At 43.9% G+C, this 6,389-nt stretch overlaps 1 non-coding gene across 1 annotated transcript; it reads right to left on the bottom strand.

Moving 5' to 3' along the window:
* Positions 1–4,300: 4,300 nt before the first annotated feature.
* Trnas-cga lies at positions 4,301–4,375 on the bottom strand. Its single transcript has one exon. It is a non-coding gene; the product is annotated as a tRNA-Ser (tRNA).
* Positions 4,376–6,389: the final 2,014 nt, after the last annotated feature.

Here is a 6,389-nt window from a genome sequence, read left to right as displayed (position 1 = left end):
CCACAACTGTTGGGTGCCAGACTTATGTGATCATGCGCACTGGAAAGTATAGTGGTTTAATGTGCAAGTTACATCATAACCATTGTATCATGATTATCTGTCATTTGTACCTGAATCCATTTATGTTATGATGCTTTCAGTGCCATCTAGGGGTAAAATTTTCATTATTCTTGTTTTATCTCCATAATGTTGTGCTCTTCTGTGATAATATTCCATTCAAATTTGACATCATTCTGAGCAGTGGTTCTTCTTTTACAGTATTTTGAATCTGGAACTTTAATTATAATCACGTTGTACATAATAATAGCTGGTGTCTGCAGTTCCCTCTAAACACTGCATACCATGTCTAGCATTCCTTTTCTTTATATTTAATTGTCATAATGAAGTAATGGGGTCTTCATATTTTGCTACATCCACAACTTTTAGACTCTCATTTAAGTTTATTGTTTTGTATGTGATCCATGAATATATTCTTTTTAACAACTGGACTTCAAAGTTTATCAGTGGTGATTAATCCTTTCACTGCTGTTAGTATGTTAACCTGTCATAAAAACGTATACATAGAATGAGGGGTATCATTTATTTGTGCCTGATGCTTTGTAAGTCTGCTGAAATTGAGAGATTACATTTTTGCTAAGCTAGCACACAGTGAATGAAATTGAAGATGTGAGTAAAAAAACTAGCAGGATCTATTCATGTGATTGAAATGCCAGATTCAGTTTCGAGAACCAGCTTTTGTTCATTTTCCCACACTGTATTAGGAGAGTTGATCCATATATCAAAAGATGAAGAGCCAGGAAATCTAATTAAATAGATGAAGGCAGTTTGCACAGACCTGCCTGCTAGGATGAAACAACAGATTTCCAAAACACAGGCACAAGTCAGACATGCATAATTTTGTACCCATCTTTTTTTAACGAGTCTGTGGGAACAGCAACATCGGTGATCAGCGAGAGCTTTGAGGCAGACTCTCTCTAACTTGGAAATGTGGTCTTGGACATTGTAGTGTGTGGACATGAACTGTTTTATGTATTGCATTTCCCTTAATATAGTAGTTGTTATGTTCTGTACCTACGATGTGATTTACTTCCTGTCACCATAATGTACTGGAGTCCTACAATTGGTGACCCTGAGTATCGTATGCTGTTTATTTGTGAGAATTTGTTTATTTCATTCCAACAATGTGCCTTTCCTGCATCCATTGACTCTTGAACCCTGTGAATCATGACACTATTCCACATGCTTCACTAACAGTGAATATGGACAATTTGTACCTTGTGCTTCATGAGTGATAAAAACCGACAGTGACGCTCCACATTCCAGTGTTTTGCCAACGAACATGATTGCACAACAGTGACGTACAGTGAACAGTCTTCTTCTTGTTGCTGCACACCCGCCTTTGGTGCAACTTCTGCAGCCTCACATGAACATTTGCATCGGCTCGATTTGATCAATCTTCCAACTGCATTTCATTTTCATTTGCACGCACCAGACTCGTGCTCACTCACCATGCATCATCTACCAAGAATGCTGTGTGATGTCTTATTTTATCTGTGTTTCATACAGCTAGCTGCATTACCGGCAGCTACACTGACTGTAAGTCAAAGATTCGCAGCACACACATCCAGGCTTCACAGCCTTGCTGCCGTTACACTGTCCAGCAGAATAACATGTGGCATTACGTCTCGAGCTTCTGTCGTTCTGAACTGATAACCCTCAGGTTTGGTTCACTACTGTGGAAAGCATCTTCACCACAAAAGCTGTTGTCACCAATGATATGAAATACATTACCTTACTTAGTCAGACAATCAAGCATTACTCAGTCAGACAATCAAGCAGACACCATTAATGGCAGCATTCATCCTCCCCCTCCAAGTGAAATCACCTGACAATGAAAACTACACTCCTAGAGTGCTTATCAAATACATCCAAGGAGCAGCTGCATCATGTATTATATGATGAACGTTTACAAGATGGAAGTCCATCCATGCCAGCACATCTGCCTAAAGATCTACCTGCACCTCATGTATGACAAGGCCTTACAGACGGTTTTGGTGAATACACTACCTATGCAAGTTCAAATGTCAGTAGTAGTGAGTGAACATCAACCACTCAGTGCATGTCTTCACCTGGCTCATTGAATTTTTCCATTTATTCAACATCAACAATGGATCAAAACTACCATGCAATAACAGTGTCAGGTGCAATGCAGTACCGCCGTAAACCTGTCTGCATTCAGCCTCCTACCACCCCTGAGCACTTCCAACCACATCCAATGTTGACGTTACTGTGGGCAGCACGGTCAATGTCTTGAGTGTTGACAAAACAGACAATCCTAACATAGTTGCATCCACTGTGCAGCTATGCTAGTGCTGGTATCATGTGCACTTCAGGGATACTGCTTGTAACTATTGACAGCCCTGTCAACATCCAAACTTGCTGCACAGCACATGAGGAGTGCCCCGGGCCGTGTCAGACACCTAAGTTGCCTCAGTCATCACGAAAATATCTCATGATCCTCCACACATGATGCTTCTCTAAATAACTGACTATATATTCTTGGCTAGAGCAGCAGCCTACACTTTCTTATTGACACTGATTCTCAGGTTAATAGCTCACTGCCTTCAAAAAATGGTTCAAATGGCTCTGAGCACTATGGGACTTAACATCTGTGGTCATCAGTCCCCTTGAACTTAGAACTACTTAAACCTAACTAACCTAAGGACATCACACACAACCATGCCCAAGGCAGGATTTGAACCTGCGACCGTAGCGGTCATGCGGTTCCAGACTGAAGCGCCTAGAACCGCACGGCCACACTGCCTTCACCTTGCCTACCAATGTCATGTGCGCCACAGCTCCAGTTGAAGGCCACCAGACTCTGCTGTTAACATTCACGGTTCTCAATCCTGAACACTCGACCAGTGATTCTCCATGCCATTCAGTTAGACATTCATTATTCCCAATTTCCTTTGAACTTTCCATCTTGTCCCCCCCTCTGGTCATGGGTGAGTTAACACACTGGCCTTCTGGCTGTTCCATCAAGGGAATTTATGATCCTACCACCTTGACAACATGCCACGAGGGCATTGCCCAGTGAACGGATTGTGCAACTCTATCACCTTTTTCCAAGGAGTACCTACTACAATGTGTTGGATACATTGAATGCATCAAGGACATTCAACAGCTTCAAATGCACATTAAGGCAGAATGGACTCATCTCCAGGATGACAACCCAACACTTTACCACTATATCCGTGCGGATGAGGATAAACTTTCTGAGACATGCCACCTCCTTGGGCACCTCCATCATTCACCTCCTGCTATCAGCGGATATGTGCTGGCCACGCACCACCACAAGTCACCTGACACACTTGCTGCACCCACAGAAGTATTATCGGTTAGTGACACACTTGCAGCTTGCACACTGCCCCTGCCTATCAGTGCCACTCCTGTCAGGACTTGTTTGATATATCTGTGATGAAGAATGGATCAGTGCATCAAATCAACACAACCCCTGGGCGCACGGTGAGTCAACGCCCTTGCAGACTAAAACCTGATCATCTATGTACAGCAAAAGGTACAATTGATGAAATTCTTCAGGCAGGCATTGTATGTCCTTTGGACAGTTGCTGGGCCTCACCAGTTGGCCTTGTCCCAGAAAAAAGATGGGTCTGGTCAGACTATGTGGTGATTATTGCTCCCACAGTGCTCGTACCATCAGAGACAATTACCTTGTACCTAACATTCTGGATTTCATGCACTACCTCACCAGTACTACGGTGTTCAATGTTGCAGACTGAAAAAAAATCCTTGTTTACAGATCACAATGTGCCCAGTGGATTCCCACAAGAGAGCTATGGAAAATACAATGGAATGAGCATTTGGCGTCATTGGCCGGGAGGCCCCTTGCGGGGCAGGTCCGGCCGCCTTGGTGCTGGTCTTATTACATTCGACACCACATTGGGCGATCTGCATGCTGGATGGGGACGAAATGATAATGAAGACAGCACAACACCCAGTCCCTGGGGCAGAGAAAACCCCCGACCCAGTTGGGAATCGAACCCGGGCCTGTAGGACAGCAATCCGTCATGCTGACCACTCAGCTATCGGGGCAAACACAAGAGAGCTATAATTATGCCTTTCAGCCTGTGTAAGTTCCTCTCTATGCCATACAGTCTGAAAAATGCTGCCCAAACATGGCAACAGTTTGTTGACAGTGTACTCCTAAAGTTCCCATTTTACTACATGTATCCTTAAGGCATACGAATATTGAAATTTCCTGACAGATTAAAACTGTGTGCCGGGCCGAGACTCGAACTCGGGACCTTTGCCTTTCGCGGGCAAGTGCTCTACCAACTGAGCTACCCAAGCACGACTCACGCCCCATCCTCACAGCTTTACTTCTGCCAGTACCTCTTCTCCTACCTTCCAAACTTAACAGAAGCTCTCCTGCGAAGTGGAGTGTGCGCTGATATGAAACTCCCTGGCAGATTAAAATTGTGGTAGAGCACTTGCCCGCGAAAGGCAAAGGTCCCGAGTTCGAGTCTCGGTCTGGCACACAGTTTTAATCTGCCAGGAAGTTTCACATCAGCACACACTCTGCTGCAGAGTGAAAATCTCATTCTGCATACGAATATCCTCACCCACCTTCAGTACTCGCACTGTACGGGTACAGATATCGACCCTATACTGGAAGAACCAAATCTATCATTACACTCCTTTGCTACAGCGCAGCGGCATCACTGACAGGGATGCCTCATAGTTCTAGAAGGGAGAGACTGGCACTTGGAGATTGTTGGTGTGACGGGGTGAGTCAGCTGGGCATGAGCAAGCCCAGAATACTGTTAGTAGAGCTGGATCACGATTGCAGAGCACATCCCAAGTGTATAAAAGTGACAATTTTTTGAAGTCAGATTTAAATTTTGTATTGAGGGAATTGTTATATAATGAAAAGGTTATTATACAAATGCACTGGCAATGGTAAACTCATACAGGCTTGAGATAAATGAGCAACTGCATTTATACAGTGACTGCAATCAGAACCAGTAGGGACATGTATGTATTTAAAGTGAAATAAAATTAACTGTGTTGTACAAAAGTGTTCACATATTACAGCCTCCTCCTTATTAATAGTGTGTTCAGAAGGGACTGAATCATAGAACATTGTAAGAGGATAGAGAGGACATACATCTTAGGCTCATGGTCAGAACTGTAGTTATTGGCACATATACCTTGGGAGTAAGTTTGCCCTTTATGAGGGTAATCCCAAAAGTAAGGTCTCCTATTTTTTTTATTTCTACAATGGTTTACATCAGTTTACAGCTCGAACATTTAGCTATTTTTTGACATAATCACCATTTCTGGCGATGCATTTTTGCAGACACTGTGGCAGTTTTTGTATTTCCACGTCATACCAGCTCGCTGCCATGCTGTTCAGAAAGTTATGAACCTCTTCTTTCACCTCGTTGTCGGAGCTGAATCGCTTCCAGCCAGATGTTCTTTTAACCTAGGGAACAGGTGATAGTCACTGGGCGCCAAGTCAGGACTATAGGGTGGGTGGGTGATTATGTTCCACTGAAACTGTTGCAGGAGAGCAACGGTTTGCTGAGGGATGTGTGGGCGAGCGTTGTCATGGAGAATGTGTATGCCCTTGCTCAACATTCTTCTTCTCCAGTTCTGAATTGCCCATTTGAGTTTTTTCAGAGTCTCACAGTACCTGTCAGCATTAACTGTGGTCCCAATGATTCAGCTCCGATGACGAGGTGAAAGAAGAAGTTCATAACTTTCTGAACAGCATGGCAGCAAGCTGGTATGATATGGGCATACAAAAACTGCCACAGCGTCTACAAAAATGCATTGACAGAAATGGAGATTTTGTTAAAAAATAGCTAAATGTTCAAGCTGTAAACTGATGTAAACCATTGTAGAAATAAATAGGTCTATGTAGTTATAAAAAAAAAACCCGTGTGGGGTTGCTAGTCCCCCATCGGGCGCCTCCCCGGGTGGCGGATTGGGGAATGCTCTCCAGATATGGGGGGTACCGGGGAAATAAAATACCCGGGGTGGACCAAAACTAGCACAGGTAGGGAAGACTCGTTAAGCCATGGTGAAGGCAAATCCCTAGCGGTAGAGTACCCCAAAATCAAGACTCCTGGTCCTCCAGGTTGGGGGTTGTGCAGAGGGCTACCAACCCACTCATGTAAAACAATGGCCGATCAGGACACTCAAGGTATGCCTCGGAAACAGGACAGAATTTACTGGAACAGAAATTGGCAAAGTTACAAGGATTTCTCTTTTGGCTCGTGGAATGTCAGAAGTCTATACCGCCCAGGAAGCGCACAAATACTAATAAACGAACTAGGAAAATACAAGGTACAACTGGTAGC

The sequence above is a fragment of the Schistocerca piceifrons genome, chromosome 8, assembly GCF_021461385.2.
Source record: "Schistocerca piceifrons isolate TAMUIC-IGC-003096 chromosome 8, iqSchPice1.1, whole genome shotgun sequence".
Classification (NCBI taxonomy): Eukaryota; Metazoa; Arthropoda; class Insecta; order Orthoptera; family Acrididae; genus Schistocerca; species Schistocerca piceifrons.
Note: the sequence above shows the minus strand (reverse complement) of the source record. Positions and strands in the feature narration are given on the sequence as shown.